This window comes from Pteropus alecto, unplaced genomic scaffold (genome assembly GCF_000325575.1).
Source record: "Pteropus alecto unplaced genomic scaffold, ASM32557v1 scaffold63, whole genome shotgun sequence".
NCBI classification, from domain to species: domain Eukaryota; kingdom Metazoa; phylum Chordata; class Mammalia; order Chiroptera; family Pteropodidae; genus Pteropus; species Pteropus alecto.
Genome location: NW_006434897.1, coordinates 1,749,924 through 1,769,319, shown reverse-complemented (window position 1 = coordinate 1,769,319; position 19,396 = coordinate 1,749,924). Strand labels below are relative to the sequence as shown.

The following is a 19,396-nucleotide window of genomic DNA, read 5'->3' as shown; positions in this document are numbered from 1 at the left end:
ATCACCACATTAACCCAAGAAGGTGCCTCTAGGTGGATTTGTACCTCTCTCAGACTAATCAGTTATCAGTTTGCTTCTTGTCTTCCTAAGCTTTTACACCTTTGAGTGTGATATAGTGTAAATATAACTTTAGCATCTTTATCACAGCAAGCACCTGATTTACATTTCTTTACTAGCTCAATCGAAATCAGATAAGCATATTACAGGTTATAATATATGTGCAAAATTCATAATTTTAAAAATGTGCAGAAATAAAATTAAGGCACATACCAGAGACCTTTTTGAGAATATCTGTATATTAGAAAATTTTTCTTAGGCATTTTTTCTCTTTTGAAGATGAATAACTAAAACTACTTAAAGATGCAGAACAGCAACCGTCTCCAGTGATCCTCTCTTAATTAACGTGGTGATCTTTGTAGAGAAGAGGGACAATTGCAAGAGTCCCTTAATAATTATCTAGCCTAGGGCTTCAGATAATTACAGCAGGAAGATTTTCAAGATGCAAAACACCCTGCAAAATTTGACCTCTCGTTTTCAGTCAAAATAATAATGTTATTTTAAAAATATTTTCTTTCATGTCAATGGTTATGCTTCACAAAGTCAACCTAATATCAGATGGATCCCTAGAAATGAAGATATTACTGATTCACACTTGGAGGATTTCAGTATAGTAAACCAGGCTTTAAAAGAAATCTCATAGTGAGAATAAGAGGACTGAATGAAAAGAAAATTAAGAAATTTGGGGGTAGAAATGAAGATATGTGAAGTAGAATGATAAAATATTCACAATAAGAAGTGAACTCCTGGCAAAGAATGATATGTTCTATTTGTGAAAATGATCATTAATTAGCGGTCTTACTGGAAACATTAGAGAAAATACTGAACCATTATATTCATGAATATTAAAACCACCCATTAACAAAACTTCCCTTTTGCTTAATTTCACAATTAACAGTCCAAATAATATTCAATTTCTCCCACTGCAATTAAAAAAAAATTAAGTGTTCTGGTGAATTTCTGGGATTTATAAATTTATTCAGAAACTACATAAAACTGTATAAAGATATTTTGTTTTTGTTAAATGCCAGCTTGCCTGCATGATTTTTCAAAATCTTTTTAAAAATCTTCCATAAGCTCTTTCTCTCCCTTGAATAATGGCAGTGTTTTCTGGAAACGATAAACTCGATCTCCTTAGTATGCCTCAAGATAGAGTGTCTAAACCATCCTTGGTCCTTAGAGATTGAGCTCTCAATTCTAGATTGTCCTTTGTGATACTGAGCAAGGACACTGCTTAGTATTGTGGCGACATTGTTAACTCTAGCAAAGGCAAAAGTCTATTTTCTAAACAACTTATATTTTTTAAATGCCTGACATATAAAATAGATTATAAATATGCAAATGCATAGATGTTATATTTTCAGCTCCCTCTCCTTTTTTCCTGAGTTATTTCCCTATTTTGGCAGCCTTTTCTCTCAGGTGCTTTGGTGTATGTGTTCACACTAACCACAGCAGTTGTCTTACCTGCCAGAAATAGCTGTGACATTTAAAGAGAGGACCAAAGGAGAGAGCAGACCTTAACACCCAAGGCTGAATAGCTAATAGTGAAATTGGGACATCGGTTAGAGATTTAGGGTTAATGGATGTGCAGGTTCATCTTTAAACGGTTTATGGAAATGATTTCTGTTCTGAATATGATTAAAACTAACTCACATCGATCTTGTTAATTAGTTTATTAACTCATTCAACACATATTGTGCTAGGTTGTGAACAAAATAAAACTAAAGATCTAAGCTTTTGGATTTAGGTACTCACTAAATACTTGTTTCACAACACATGGGTAACTGTTGGGAATATGTATTTTGAAAGTCTTATACATATGTAGATGAAATACAATCTATTAAGTTATAACTTAAATAATGCCGCTGCTGGCATTATTTTTGAATAAAGATTGAAAGTGGCTTCAAGTTTTATAACTAGCGATACTCTATCATATCATGTTGCCTTTTTCCTAAATTAACATGTTTATATTTTTCTTTTTATGAAAATATTTATTTACTTGGTCATTGTGGTTTTCACACTTGCTCTTTTGATGTGACTAAGTCCCCTGTCCCAGAGAGAAAGGGAATGATGGGCAGGAACTGCTTTTATCTATACACAAAGATTTTAAGTTCTTATGAAGTAATAGTTATTTTATAGTTGATAATAATTATGCTATGGTGATGATGATACATAGGTTTAAAAAGATTGGATTGTCAAATCTGAACAGGAATTTGTTATGCTGTAATAACAATCATAGAGAAGCTCCAACCTGCTATTTTCTGGACATACGCCTATGAGAACACCAACACGGTGCTATCAGTTGGCTTTTGTTTTGTTTGAAACTTTCAGTGGCTTTCAAATATTCCATTTGCCTAGGAAAATTCGACAGAGGCAGACATTCTTTCCCAGGTTAAATTTGCTGAATCTGCTAGGAAAGTAAATGTGTGTACTGGCTCTTCTGCTCTAGTGGACTTTCTAATAAAATCATCTTTGTGCTGCCTACATCTTGGTTTCCATAGAGATGGGATGCATGAGTACTCTACACCAAATTATGATATGAGATATGAAAAATGAGATAGAGAAGCCACAGCTTCAAAAAATAATGCCAGCAGTGGAAAAGTTATGGCTAGAGAAGATTGACTAGTTCCCTAGACTTAAAATTCAGAGATATAAAAATTAAACAAAAGTAAGAGGTATCTAAAATGAGGGTAAACAAAACAATAAAAGTTTGTATAGAAAGATTATAAAACAAACATATTCATTCAGAATAATTAGGTTTATATCAAATTGTTTTTAATATCTAAGATTAAATTTCAATTTTTTAATCTCATTTCAAAATGCATTATGCAGTCTCCTTTACATGTGTCGATTTTGTGTCAAAGTGACTTTTTTCTTGTTTCCAAATACTTGGAATTATTTTTTAAAATTTATTGTATGACTTAGGAATTTGATTGAATAGAAGATGGTTTCCTATACAAATGTGATATTGTATATATGCTTTATAGTTGCCTTTTAGTTAATGTAACTTAACTGGGCCACCAAAATTATTTGTTTACAAACCAGCTGTGAGGCTTAGAAAAGTCACCCTAGAGGAAAAACTCTGGCGGTAGAACTCTCTGAAGCAGTGTTTTGTTTTGTTTTTCTTCTTTATCTGTTGAACATTATTACACTGTTGCTGTAAAATAGTTCACAATGAAATCACTCCACGTGAAAAAGTCAAAATTTAAGCTAAATCCTTTGTCTGCTAAGGAAAAATCAGGATATTGGACTGGCTGGTTCAATTAAAAATTGGTGATGCCCAGATTACTCTTGGCACTCATTGCTTCTCCACAGTTTTTTTTTTCTTTATAATATTTTATCTTATTTTTCACAGAGTTCATTATAAAACTTTTCTACTTCCCTAAAGACCACAACCCCACAGCAGCAATTAAAAACTTATCTTCAGCATAAGACTGATAGTGTTTGGAACCTAGTTTGACTATTAATCATCTTTGCAACTTTAGGCAAAAATGCATTTTCTGACATTCATGTTTCTCACCAATGTAATGGGATGATAAACCACCAACAAGATTAGACTAATATATTTGTTCTCTTGCCTTTCTCACTCCTAAAACCTTCATCTTTATGATCTCATTACTTGTTTTACTGAGAAAATAGAGACTGTCTGTTGAAGGCTCTTTTCAGTTGCCTTGTCTCCATCTAGAGATCTATGTGTGTGTTGATGTGTCTCTCCTCTCCCAGAGTAAACATCACCTTTGTTCTTGACTCCATCCCTTTATCCCTCATTTGAGATCTTGCTTTATTAACCAGCCCCTCTCTGCCTGGTATCATGAAACTCTACTTGCACTAAAGTCATTAACAAGTTTCTTCAGTTATTTTTTTTAAAAAAATAAACAAATGAAAAAACACCAAAACAAAGTCTACTCACCACAAATCCCATTACTGTCGAAATTAATAGTCACGGCAATAACTTTCTGCACTCACAACTTTTCAAAATTTTGACACCATCACAGTTTTCAATGGTCTTGCTTTTATTGCTTTATCCCCTGAAATCTGACTTCTTTTTCCAACTTTTTCTGGACTATTCAACAAACTTAAACATTTATTAAACATGTATGTATCCTCCATGCATAAAATGCTTAGTACTGAAAGTGCACGTGTGATTCTCTTCCTCATTTTCCTTTCTCAGTGCTTGAGGCTGGCAGCACCAAACGACGAATAAAAGGCCATTTAGCTTCTGAAACATTGTTGCTTGCTGTTTTTCATCTTTCATTTGCCTTTGCCTTTGCTTTTCCTCTTTTTCTTGCTTGTTCCCTGAGAATGTTCTTCATGTGATGCTACATTGTTTTCCTTCGTTTGTCTCTTTTCTCTTTTGTGAACTCTGATAACCTCCTCAAATTACTTGTAGGTTGTTTCTGAAGTCTTGACTCTTGTCTCATATTTCCAACATATATTTATGGAGGGCACCCAGACTCAACATAGCAAAAACGACTTTGTTCCTAAAATCTACTTTGTCTTTTTTTTCTCAATTGCTAATAATAATCTTCATTTTCTTGGTCAAACTCATAACCTAACTGTTTTTGCCCCTTGTCCTGTGTTATCTGCCCACATTCAAGAAGTGTTGGGAGACCCAAGGGTGTCACATTTCTGCACATTTTACAAGCAAAACACTATCTGCCTTTTGTTTAAGACTATATTTCAAGGATTTTTTGTATAGTGAACAGCCTTGGAAGATAGAAATAGTGTCTTTTTCTAAAGCAAAGGGCAGTTGTGCTTATACTTCTGGTTAGAGATCATGTCTCTTTCTGGAGCAAAGGAAAGACATGTTTATTGCCTACTATAAAAGATTCAGGTTCCCTAAACTCTGGATTCCTCTTCTATAATGAAACCCACTGGCTGTGTAGGTGTCACCTAAACTTCCCTGTGGGAATTGGAGTTTGGGGAATCAGCTCAAGAAAATGATGAGACTCTGGTTACTACTTCTATTATGAATAATAAAGTAATTTGTCTCTGACCCCTGAATCTTTGGCCTGCATCCATGAAACTGGCAGGCTAACTTGTTAGTTTGCAAGTAGTATAAAATCTGAGACTCATCACAGTTGCTGTATTCTGTCCATTCATCCTTTGTGATATCTCACAACACCAATCTCTATGCTCCACTTCCACTCCCAGCCCTCCACTCACCTCAGTACCTCTTCTTGGATTATTGCAGGGACTGATCACCCTCATGATTCATCCATCTGTGCTTCCCTTCCTCCCAAACTGTTCTGCACATCATTGCCAAAACATTCTTCCTAAAACAAAATTTATACCACATAACTCTTTCTTGTGATAACATAAAACAATTCTTGAATATTCAAACTCCTCATTGAAAAGCTATCAGGGCACTTGGCTATCTCTACACCTTATTTTCTAGCCAGACAAAATCACTTTCCTGCCACTGTTTTTGTCGATAATGTGTCCTCTCCTTGAAGTTCTCAGTCATCATGAAAACATTCAAACCCAGTTCTAATGATGTTTCCTTGCGCCAGAAGTCATCATACCCCATTCTGAACATTTTGCTTCTACCTTTATTATGTCCTGTATCACATTTACTACCTTGTGTTTTACCAGCTTTATGTATCTCTTATTTATCTAGACTTGTTGCTTGAGGTGAAGGGACAATGCCTTGTACAGCATTGTACAATCCATAATTCTCGATATGATGTACAATGTATAATAATCATGCTGATTAGATTTATGCTGCTAATCACTTTCTTTTGATTAGTTGCGTAGGTTAATATCAGCAATAAGATTATATATTTAATAACAGAACAAAATATTAGAACCTCTGAGACTGCAGAGAAACAACATTTTCTATTTAATAGTTTATTACAATTTGGAGGCACTTACTGATAAATAATATCACAAAAATTATCATTATTAGGTCAATTCTTAGTATAAAACAATGTTAAGTCTATGGTTACCTCCCCAAATTTTTTAGATGCTTAAATACAAATATAACATATTTTTGGAAGCAAGTTATAGTGTTAACAGTTGTTGTGATATATTGTCTCATATACTAATGTTACATTATTAGTATTTGTTATTTCTAAGATCTCAGTACTCTATATTTTCCCCAATGCTGTATTTCTTCTGTTATAATTGATTAATATAGCATTCTAGAGTTTCACAAGTACAGTACAGACCATTTTGTGAGATTGACTGTAAGAGTCTACAAAGGAAAAGTCATGGCTTTTAACATATATCTTTTTTTTGCTTCAATTATGAGAAGCTAGTTATTTCAAGAATAAGATGTACTTCTTTACCAGCATTATAAATATCAAGAAAAATATATGCATCCTCAAGTATTGGTGCTGTGAATATTTCTCACTCTTGGTATGGTCTAAATATAACACTGCTTCTGCTCATAAGTCTTCAGTTAAAAACAATTAGAACATTGTACTTGTTGCATTTGTACGGAAAGTTCTGTAGCATTTATTTCTTATCTATGTCACTAGGATGTATTCAGGATACAACATGGCCCATCTATCATCTAGTACTAAAAGTTTTCAGCCGTATTCCCAGGTGGCCAAGAGAAAGGGAACAAAGAGGAGGACCTAAGCACCAGTTTGAGAAAGGCAAAATACTGAAGTTCATTGAAGAGTCAAATGGAGTTAGTCAATGAAATAAATGCTTCCATTCTTAAAAGCGTTTTTGTTTCAATCTTTTTCAAGGAAAGCTTTATAAAAATAAAATCAGCAATAAGATGAAAATATAATGGTGATGGGTAATATGTATGATATACATTTATTGGGATACTTAGATCACACAATGTTTAAGACAGTCTAGCACCTGGTGGATGCTCAATAAGTATTTGATATTATTGTGACTGTGCATTGATCACTATGTGCTATTCTATGTAAGCTCATTTAATACAACAATCTGAGACAGGTTTTATTATTACTTTTTTCCAGTTGAGACATCTAAATTGCTCAAAATCTCACATGCCATCTGCCAAGGTTAGTTGGCCACAAAATCCTGTGTACTTACAAGCTTATTTTCTCCTGGGCTTCCAAACAACTAAAATAGTTGTTGAAGAGAGGGAACTATGATACAAAGTATTTAGAGTGATTGTGCAATCACAGTTTGAGTTCCTCACCAGTGACAGAGTCAGGACTCATCCTCCACATATAGTTTTCACACACACACGCACATGTACACGCACACCCCACCTTCTTTTTGCAGCCATAGAGTTGCATCATCTTAAATACAGAATATCCTGTATTTTCTTTGTTTTTTCTCCCTCTGATACAGAAATCAGGAGTTTCCATTAGTAAAAACCAAAGAGATATAAATGAACTAAATTAAAGAAGGAAGAATAATTGAAAAAATTAAATATAGAGTTCTTTATTGATTTATTGAGTTCAATAATGCAATCCAGAACTAATGGATGCTTTAAAAGTAATTAAAAGAACACAAACAATTAGTGCTTAATTAAAGAAGGAAAAAGACAACATTAAACAAAGCAAAGGTATTCATTTGTTGTGATGAGGAAATCTTTTCAAATTCTCATAGAATAAGACAAGGTAAATAAATAAACATCATGACTAAGTGTAATATTTGCCCTATGGACTTAATGGACCATTATGTTTTATTGTGATAATAAAAATGAACTTGGTGCAGGGGCTTGGGAAAGATTACTATTTTCCATGTGAAAATAAGGCCTCTGACCCAGGCAAAAGCTTTATTGGTTGGTCAAATTGAATGAAGAAAGAAACTCAAGTGATGATATTTCAAACCATTCTAAAATCTAGTTTGTCTACAGCCATGCCACCCTGAACAAGCCCAATCCCTTCTGATCACAGAAGCTAAGCAGGGTTGGGCCTGGTTAGTATTTGGATGGGAGACCACCTAGGAAGACCAGGTACTGTAGGCGTAAAAAATAAAAAAAATAAGGGATCGTAAGCTGACAAGGTCCTTGCAATCTATGAGGTCAACCAAGGGTTGCCTCGCCGAAGGAAGGAAAGAAGGAAGGAAATAAAAGGAAGACATTGAAAAACTAAAAACTAGTTTGTATTACATATTTAGGGAATAAAATGAACAATTTATTTTGGACAATTTTATCATCTTTATTCTGTTTGAACACACTCTAATGAAAAGGTCTAAACCAGAAAAATGCTATGCATTGAATTCATAATAAGCTATTTCACCTGTAACAAAAAGTTCATCAGTTTAGTGTTTGTAGATTTAATAGCCATGTGGTAAGAAATATATCCTGCCTGTTTTTTGCCCTTGTGAATATACACAATTCTTTTAGCCTTTGTTTTTTCTGATAAAAATTGCAATAAACTTTTTGATAGTAATAGAGCCAGCTCAGATATTTAATCATAAAATATTTTACATTGTGTTTTGAGATTTTTTAAAAATTTAATTTCAGCTTGTGTAAGCACTTTGATTTGATAATTTTAGTAAGTTGAAAGTTTTTTTTTTTTTTTTCCCCAAAAGCTTGACCAATAATATGCATTATAGCTAAGAGTGCTGGCTCTGGAGCCAGACTATCACCGTTCATTGATAAATATAGGTAATAGTGTTAGTTTTTTAAGATCAAATACTGCATGTGAGACTCTTGGAACAGTACCTAATAAAGAGTAAGCGCTAAATAAACTTTAGCTATTGTCGTCATTCCATGTCAGAGTAAGATAAAAAATTAAGAATTTTAGTAACATTTCATTTGAATGCCCTTCTAAGGATCCACCCAGTCTATTATCTGTCTTGATAATCTTGTAAGTAGATTCCCTTTTATTTCAGATCTGTTGAGACATGAATAGAGGGTTTTGGGGAAAGTTTTCCTAAGTAACCAAAAGAAAGTAACAACCACAACTTGCTTGACAAAGCTTAATGATGAAAGACTTTATAGAGTAGAATAATTGTAACACCTACTGAAATACTCTGTGGGGCATCATTCCCTTAGTGCCTCTGGTCTAACATGGATGCTAAAACAAAGAAAGGTATTTCAGTTGGAAGGCTGAAGTACACTTGAAGAGTTTTTCTTCAAGATCTTGAAAACCCTTTACTCTTCCCAGTAGTAAGGAGACTCCTGAAACCTCAAGTTATCAAATGCACCTTACTCTACTGTATATAGCTTTCCTAGTCTTTTCTGAGATGAAGACACGTCTTTATCTTGCTCTTTAAGATTTTTCTCCTGGGTTTCATATCTACTGATCTTAAAGCTATTTTCTTCTTTTCTGCTTCACATCCCTTTTCTGTATGAATAGTTTGTTTTCCCTGAAGTGTTTTCTCCATGTCAGTTAAGACCAGTTTTTCAACTATTTTTGAAAGCAAACACCTGGGCCTTGACCTACTAAGATCATGACAGCAGATTTCCTCTTTCCAGGAGCCTTTCAGATTCCTTCATTTCCCTAAAATGTAGAAGCAGCTCCTTATGTCTTTCTTTGTCAAAGCCTAAACTTCCACTGATTCCTTACTCAGTTGCTAGTTTTAAGGCTTGCTTCCGTGTAGCAATGCATTTGCAAAGAGGAAACGACTGGCTGCTTCTGAGCTCAACTCAAGAGCAGATCTTTTTCAGGTTGACCCACTTACACTTTGATGTCTTATTCAATCACTATCTAAGGGACTGGTCTTCAATAATCCTATCTATGCAAACTTAAAATAATAAGCAAATATAAATACACATACAATGGTATTTTTTTTTATTAATGGAGGAAGAGGATTAATCTTTAGATGTGAAACTGAAAATAGTTTATTCCCAGACTTCCCATTGTGTGTTAGTCTTTGCAACTAGGTCTACATCCAAGTAACAGGGTGATAAAAGCTGGTAATGTTTCTCTGCTATAAAGTATTATTAGGTGAGTCAGCTAATTACAAGGCACTGTCATAAATATGGCAGTCACTGAGCTGCTGGTTATGTTTACCAAGGAGAAGGAAGATTTAAGACAATCCTACCTCTTTGCTCTATAATGAAAATTTCTTTTAAAAAATGATTTCACATTGATTTCCTGATTTATAGGCCAATTATTTTATAACTTATGGTTCAATGTATTTAAAACTGGGTTCAGAAATAATACTGATGTAAAGCATCCAAAAATAACCTTAAAATAGATTTACTGTATTAGCTTTACTTTCTCTTCCACTCCCAAACCTTTTAAAAACAGTCAAATAAACTAGTTTATATTTCATCTGTTCTCTCTCGCTTACTCTCTCACACTCTGTCTCAGGGGATTGCCACAACCAAAGAAATAGAAAGGTAAAAGTCAAGAAAATAAGTAATATGCTAGTTAGATTATCCTAAGTAGAACATGAATGGCTATGTAAGATTGATTTCTCTATAAATATCATTTAATTAAAATAGATTTGCATTTTTAAGACACATTTAAAAAATAATGCACTTACACAAAATAATTAAAATAAGATATTTTGTATGTATAAGTATGATTCCAAATTTGTGATATATTTCAGATAAGATATTAAAAATCAATCCTTCTAGTAAATAAATGTGGTTTATAAACAAGACAGTTAAAGCCTCCCTTCATTCAACTTTCTTCTAATTACTTGTGCCAGAATAATTATATGCAATTTTGATGGTTTCTCATCTCCTCTTAGTGAATTGTTAGAGGATTTAGAAATGTGCTTTTATAAATAGTTCATAAAAGATTATAAATTATAAAAGAATGATGATTGAGGGATAACTGATAAAAATCTAAATGCTTTTTATTAACTCTTGGTTTCTTTATTCTCTGCTATATCAAAATATAGAATTTTCTTATTTTTAGTTTCACCTTTTTCTATAAATCATTTTTTGACAATGAAAAAAAATAAATTTATCGGGATGATATTGGTTAATAAAATTCAAGTGTACAGTTCTATAATCACCTGTATATTGCCTTGTGTTCACCACCCAAAGTCAAATCTCTTTTCATCACCATATATGTGATCCCCTTTATCCTTATCTATCACCCCTTCCGCTCTGATAACCACTGAACTGTTGTCCGTGTCTATGAGTTTTTGTCTGTCTTGTTTGTTGCTTTGTTTTATATCACTTATGAGTAAAATCATATGGTTCTCAACTTTTTCTGTCTGACTTATTTCGCTTAGCAGATTTGCATTTTTAATCTGAGATTACCTTATAGTTATGAACATTGCATAGTATATGATTACTATATGACTCATGGTGTTCATCAATTTGACTAGTCTCATGTGATCCAGATAGTTGATCATGTAATAATTTGTAAATTAGCTGAGACACAATCTGAGTAGGTATATAACACAGCTGATGAGGAGAGTAGGTCACTTCAGCAATCAAATAGCCTAGCAGATGATCAGAAGCCACATCTTCACTCAGCCTTGTTGCTAAGTTTTGCTTGTTGTGGGATATGCAATTTATGATGAAAACCATATGCTATAGTTGAACAGTTTGATTAGGAGGTTCAAAATGGTCTTAGGAGGTAGCCCCAGATATAATCAGTGGTCTAGTGTAATGTGTGTGTATGTGTTTTCTTTCATCCTTGAACATATCTTGTATAAGTGAGTAATGTTGGTAGAAAAATTATGAACTAGAACGTGTAAAACACAACAGGACACTATGTTATGAAAACTTGAAATGTTCTGTTGAAAGATAAACCAAAAAAATCTAAAATACTGCTACATTAAAATAGCAGTGTAAAAATATTCAAAATACCATAATTATACTCGTCTCTATAACTATATCAGGCTTATCACTCTTTAATTCCTGCTAATACTTGTCCTTCCACTTACCCATTCTCTTTTACATCTATCTCACTACATAAGTAAATGTCACAGCTCTTTGCCTCTTGTCTACAGAACTGCCTCAAAAGGGGCCATAAAGCCCCTAGTGGCAGATGGCCATTAACGCTGGTTCTACCATATTTGATGCATTCCTAAATGTGTAGAGCATTGAATGGACCAATTCCATTGGTCACTTTAACCATAACTGTATTTTAGCCAACAAAAATTGAATTAAATAATACATAACTGGGAAAAGGTGGGGATTCATTAAGTGTCTCTTTAGCATGATTATTATTCTTTGGGTATTGATTATACCAGAACATGCCAATTTTTATGGTTTGTCATGTCTTAGCATTTAATTACTAGAATGCATTCAAACACTCTTTATAATCTGTTAACAATAAATGTGACCATTATATTAGTATTTTTATATTTTCTGTATATAATATTAAGACTTAAAATACAGTGGTATTTCTGAACTACATATGTTGTTTTGCTTTTAAAGATTAAATAATTGTCCCAAGATTTTTAAATTTCTTTTCTTTATAAAATTACCTAGTTGTTTTTTAAAATAATTGAAATTAATCTAATTTTGAATTAGATGTTCTTTGCTTCCCACCCCAAATGATATTAGGACACTAAGAATTGACAACGAAAAATTGAATACATCTTAACCTTATGTTTAAACAAGATTTTCTTACCTATTTCATTTTTTAGTTATTCAATAAAATAAATGGTATTGCTCTTAGTGAAGTAAACTATTTAAACACATCATATACTCTATCTTAAAAAAGGGACTATGCACATTTTTTAAAAGTCTGCTATTTTCACTTGAACAAGAGTTCTGAGTTGGATTTCATATCAGAAATGCTGGATTCTTTCAGATAAGTGCTAAGTTGAACCTTTTTTCCCCTCTTAAGTTAGAGTTCTTTGTTTAGTTTCTTCTTTTATTTTTAGGGTTACTATCTCTCTCTCCCATCCTCATTGTTCGAGCTGTTGAGTTATTCGGGGTTGATTATCATTGTTCCACAATGCAGCAAAATAATGGTTCTACCCAAAATATCTTGCAGTGTAAAAGCAATGGAGAAAAAGAGTAATTTTGCTGTTTTGAATGTTTAAGGCACAGAGGCCAGGTAGTGAGTGAAGTCCTGTTATTATAAATATCACCATGTTATCATGTCTCAGAGTCTTTAGAAAAACCTGACCATTTGCCAACAATCTTTCACAGACTTAAAATAGGGCTTCTTAAAAATCGTTTTTGATCTAGTCATACTTGCAGCAAGTACATTGCTATATTTTGTACAAAATGATGTCACAGAGCTTACAAACATATGGTAATTTCTTTGGAGTAGTGATTCGTAAGGAATTTCGCACATTCACAGGATTCCAGATGCATTTTTGACAAGGACCACAGATAATTGTAGGTTTTGGATATGAGGGTGGTTTGGGGAAGCAATTTTTATCTCCATTGTGAGTTACATTAAATATATAATAAAATATAAGTCAAGCAGTTGAACAAAAATAATTTTACACAAAGTGTTTCTCTATATCGATTAAAAGCTAAACTGGCATATTCAATTTAAGAGTTTGAACAAAAATCAATTCGAACTGAGCAGTATCCAAGGTAGCAGACAAAAAGGAGCTCCAAAGAGCTGTACAAAATGAGACTTTTATAGGCAGAAAGTAGTGGAAACAAAGAAGTTATACTTAGGTTAAAAAGCATGCCGATTATGGCAAGGTTATTTTCCTGTAGGGAATGGCAGGGGTCTATCAGGTGGATTACCTCACTAGCGCTGATCAGGCAATTCCTGAGAGGGCCGAAGCTGCAATTAAGTCTTCATTTAGTGACATGGGGCTTAGCATAAGTGATTCCATTTTGAACATAGTGCTTTGTTTCTGTTTTTGTTTAATCAATTTCCTCCTTTGCATCAAACTCTCAGCCTAAATTTAAGGCATTAGCACTACTCCCAGTTACTATTTTGGAGTTCTTGCAGTTTTTGCTAAATCTCTGTGTGGTATTCACAGGTCACAGCTTCAAGTTCACATTTTTTAAGTCGATCATTCTCTTTGTACCCTATGTTCTAGTCCTAGGGAGAGCATTTGCTTGGTGTTTAGCAGCTGCAAACACTTGAAGCCTTTGAGAAAATATAGCACACCAGGAAGACTGCTATGGTTATTATAAGTGGTATCATTCTCAATGTCTGGTGTACACTTTGGAGCTATGGTTTCCATTTCCAAGACCCAAAACCAGTCAGAATCAAAGAAGTCTGAGAAAGATCCTGTCAACAGAGTCACTTTCTCAAGCCAATGGGCTTGTTCTGTGACGTTATGAAGTTGTCTCAACTCCATAAAGGCAGCCAGTGGTGTTGGCCACAGCAAAAATGCCTCTTTTTCTCAGCTAAAAGATAATCAGGGGCTATCCTATTATCAAGAACAACTTCTGCCAGAGAGTCTAGGGATTTCTGTTGGGAAGCTATTGCTTTAGCAGCAGATTCTGCAGTATTTTCAAGAGTTAAGGAGAAGTTTCTAATCAGAACCTCATTTGCACATACTCCAAGGCAGTGGAGTAGGGGTCTGCCAAAGAAAACAAATTTTGAATAATGAATGTCTCCTGATAATTCCCTTTTGAGTCTGTGGCTTAGGACTAGAAAGGTGACAGCCATAGAGGCCAGTAAAATGTAAGAGCCTGTAGATTATGCAGGTGATTTCATTCTGATTACCCTTGCCTTGTACAGAGCCTGGATGAAAAATTCCTGGGTTTGTGGTTGTTAACCAAAGGCAGGGAAATGGACTCCTAGGGGGTCCTGATACAATAGTAGAGTTGGCTAAGATTGTTTCAGAGAAATTGAAGCATTGGAAATCAGAGAGAAGTTTATGGCAGATGGAATTATAGGATCACCAGCATTGTGGCAAATCTAACAGTCATTTGGAGATTGGATTACCACCAACTATCCCACCCCCTGCGCTTTGAAATGGCCTGAGATATGTGAACAGTGACATTATTTTTAGGTTAGAGCAAGACAAAAGGTGAACCAAAGAATCAAAAAGGACTTCATGGTATAAGAATTAAGAAGAGGATGGTCAGAGAGGGCAGGAGGAATGGAAAGAAATGTTCTTTATCTGACGTCTTGAGTGGAACCAGTCTACCTCAATGTTGGTTACTTCTCTTCCTAGTCAACTTGATTTTGAGATCTCCAGTGTTTGCACAGGACCAGATGTCAGGTGGAGCCTTCTTCAGTTGTGAATATGCACCCAAGTTTTGATGCTTTGTAAATTGTCAGCCATGTCAGTTGTCAAGAGTATTGGTAGGGTATTGAATCTCTGATGCTTTTGCAAAAGCATCAGGGTAAAACAATAACTTTATAAATGACAAAAGACTTAAAAATGTTCATGGTTAAAAAGCTAATGACAGTTCATTATAATAGAATTGACAAGGAAATGTGGTTACTTCTGTGACAGACAACATTTGTATAACTGGAATAATGACTGATAATATTATACCAGGACATACCAGATTTTTAGGATTTTCATACAATTTTCAGACCACTTATATTAATAAACGTGTGTGTGTGTATATATATCTATAGCCATATATCCACAAATATAACTTAAGTTTTTCATCCCTTAAAATACTTGCCATATAATTTAACACATCAAAAAAACCTAATTAGTTTAAAATTTGTTTTACAAGGTGAGAACCATCCTTTGAGATTTTCCAAAGACCCTCTGAGTAATCAGTTTGAGATTAAAAAGACTCCATTTTGAATTTGATTTTGAGAAAATGTCAAGATATTTAAACATTTAAGATCACTGATAATTGTAAAATAATACTTAATAATCTAACCAAAGTGACAGTAGAAGACGTTAAAAGCAAATACAGAAAGTTACATTGTTCTCAACAAAACTTAGCTCTCTTAATATGGAGAAGACTGGGTCTTCGTAATTGATCAAAGACCTGAAACAGACAACATGGAATACAGGAAGTTATTTTGGTAATACACAAAATCTTTTTCTATCCTGGCAGATTAAAGAAAAACCTTTGATTACATTTTTCGGTTGTTAAGAGTAGACCTATAGTCTATAAAAACTTTGTCTTTTCAACAGAGAGAAAATGAAGTTCTAATTTTGCACCAGTGTACTTTTGATATTAAAAAATCTAAGATTTCTTTTCTGCAAACCTTCTACAACTTTTTTATATCCATTCAGATTTGTCATGTTTTTTTCCTCTTTCTCACTCTGGAACAATCATTCATTTTTCTTACCTACACAGTTGTTTCACTTTTGTTTTAATTACACATATTGATTAGAATTAATCTTTAGAATTCTAATTCTTAGCGAAAACTAAGACATAAGCAATTGTGGACTGTTACACTTGCATTCTGTGGATCGATAAATTTATAAATACATTTATTAATCTCTAGAAGCATATTATTCATAGTAAATTTTCCAATGCTGCACAAAACATGCTTACTAATAGACCCAAATATTTTTAGTGCCTCTGTAAAAGGAAGCAAAACATGAATAAGCCTATGATTAGTAATTAATGTTTTAGGATTTTATCTTATTTGGGAATGACCTAGATAGTCAATGAATATTCATCATTTAACTTCTCAGTATGACTTTAAGGTTTCGAGTTATGAAAAAGACTTTCAAAACTTTAGGAAGACATTATGGAGCATAATTATTGAAAAGTTTATTTATAAACTTTTACCTACATCTATTTAATGTACTTATTAACAGTTATGTTCAGAATAGTTCTGAAAGCCTTATGAGACATTAAACAGTTAACCATTATCTTAAATCGACAAATTCTGTAACAAATACAACTTGACTTTTAATATGCCTAAGTAGAATAAAAGCATTATATTTAATTCTGATAACTCTAAAGACATTCCTGTATTAATTAAACTAACAAACTTAAATTAGCTTTTATTTACTAAAGATTTTCTTAGATCACATAAACTTGAAAAACATTTGGGTTAACTTCTATATTTCTGAGAGTACACTTGATTTCTATAAATGCTTGTCGTTAAGCCAACTAAATAGAACTCTTTACAAATGAATTTTTGCAATATCATCCAAAGATAGAATTAAATCACACATGTATAACATACATACGTAGATGTGCATAAACATATAGATATTATATACAAACAGATATCACAGCTTTCATTTTAATGTTTTAGCTATGAGAGATAGGATAATGTAAAACTCACTTGCTTTAAAAGAACAGTTGGATCTAGTGTTTCTTATATCTCAATAGTCAAGAGAAAGAATGCAAGTTCCACCAAAACCAACTTTTGTTCCCCAAATCTAGATCTTTTACAATATCTGCAAACTTTTTGTAATAAAAAAGGAAAGTTTTGGGACTGATAAAAAGAATAGGCGAGCTTGTTTCTAGAGCTGCACTTCTGTTCTCAATTTGTAAGACAAGCACAATTTTTAGTTCCTCAAAGAACTGGGTAGCAATCTGAAGGGTATCATAAGGCTGATACATCCATCCAGCCATGTTATCCTCAAATTGCTTCTTTATATCAGCGCGCTCTTCAGCTAAAAGCTCAAATAAAGTGTGAAAGCTCATAATGCAAAAACTGCAGAGCTAGACTCTGAAAGAGACTTACCCCACCACCTCCAGAGATACCAAGAGAGCAGTGAGCTCAAGGGGCTCAACAGGTACCTATGCCTGGTTGCTCATTGCTCTTAGAAGGGGTGCTTTCGTGAGTCACCCTCAGTTTCCTCTTCCAGCATCAGAACTCTTAAACTGAGGCCTATTAAAAATCTTAAGAATTTATTTGAACAAAAATCAGGCAGCATCCAATCTAGTGAGTAGAAAAGAGTTCTGAGGAGCTGTACAAAATGAAAGACTTATTAGAGAGAAGGGAGAAGAAACAAGGAAATTATGCTGGGCAAAAGTGTGAGATGATTAGTGTGAAGTTACTTTCCTTTAGGTGGTGGCAAGGGGTTATCAGGAAAATTACCTAACTATGCTAAGTTGTGTCATTTTTCACAATCTCTTCATACCATGTTAACAGCCATTAATGATAATTACCTAGATTCTTTGTAAAAAGATATTCTATCTTTCCTTTTTTAGTTAGATTATACCTATAAAAAACTTGTACTCATCAAATATTTGCTTACCCCAAGTTTGTAGAAGAAAGGAAAGATACATGCCTGATGGTTTTCTTGATGTTACATTTCCCCTCGTCAATTCTAGTTCCAATTTCTTCCAAAAATAATCCATCCCTTAGCTATGCAGTGCCTTTCACATCCTGCAGCATCCTATTCTGACCACTCTGTAGCAAACTTTAGTGAAGATTTAGGGACAACAGGCTATGCATAAGGGGTAGGGTGGGACAGTAAATTATATTTCAGTACAGGACTGGATAGAAAATAGGAAATTGAATATCAGTTATTACTTTTCTTAAGGATTTTGGCTACTTATGTTGCAAGAATCATCACCAGAGTAGGCCTGCCTTTTAACCTGCCACTTCATCCCCACTAATTCCTTGACTCTTACTCTCCTCAAGCCATGTCTTCAGGGTGGTTTTTTCCAGGTGATTCATCAGAGTGTTTTTTATAAACAAAAAATTCTCACCTGTGCTTTAATGTTTATTTGCATGTTTTCCTCCTGGGTAAACTTTATAATATAAAAGATGTAATGGCCCCATAGAACATATAATGTTTTTGAATAGACTTCTTTCGGCGATCGAATTGTGAGAATTTTGTTTACCAGGAATAGATTCTAAACTGGGTCTTAAAAAGAAATAGATCAAGCATAATCAGGGACACAATAGGATGTCCTTTTTTCTCAGTTAATGAAATCTATAGATAATTCAATTAAATAAAACATTTTGCATGCCAAAACTCTTTGGAGAAGCACAGTTTAGTGGTTAAGAGCACACTGTCTGGAGTCATCTCTGCCCATTTAACTCTGAGTAAATCATTAAACCCCTCTAACACCAAGTTTCTCCAGGAAGATGCGCCTAATATGTGAGCAATCTCCACTTTGTGCAGTATAATACATTTATTTAAGATCTTTGCAATTGTTAATAACTTATTAATTTAAAAACTGTATGTTTATTTTAATGAAATTAATCTCATTTTCCAGAGTCAGACTTGTAAAAGCAGCATATATTGTATTCCTTTAGTGGGTTAAGTTTTCTGAAAATGTGGGCCTGTTTTTGTGACATGTTGTTATTGAACATCTTGAAATTTATCTCAGATTCTTCAACCTCCTTATTTCATTTTTTCCCTCTTCCTTCCATTTATCTATGTATATTTATTCTTGTAGCTTACTTTCTGTCTCATTACTTATTTGATCTCTTTTAATATTAGCATTACCTCTGGTTTCTCAAAAACTGGCCCCACAGTTAAGCCAGTTTATAATCCTTTTAAATTTTTGATTAAGATAATTTCTCAAACTCAAGGACCTTAGACTTAAAGAAGATTTTATGAACTTGATCTCCAAGGCAAGGGAAGTAAAAGCAAAAATAAATGAATGGGACTACATCAAACTGAAAAGCTTGTGCTCAGCAAAAGAAATTGTCAACAAGGTAAAGAGACAACCATCTAAATGGGAAAATATATTTGCAAGCAATGCCTCTGATAAGGG

The 19,396-nt window shown here is 33.6% G+C and overlaps 1 protein-coding gene and 1 pseudogene across 2 annotated transcripts in view; both read left to right on the top strand.

Annotated features, from left to right (window-relative positions):
- Positions 1–19,396, top strand: part of SNCA (synuclein alpha) — a 99,403-nt gene that overhangs the window by 74,494 nt on the left and 5,513 nt on the right. The gene's annotated exons all lie outside the window — the stretch shown is intronic.
- LOC112478966 lies at positions 7,839–7,957 on the top strand (annotated as a pseudogene).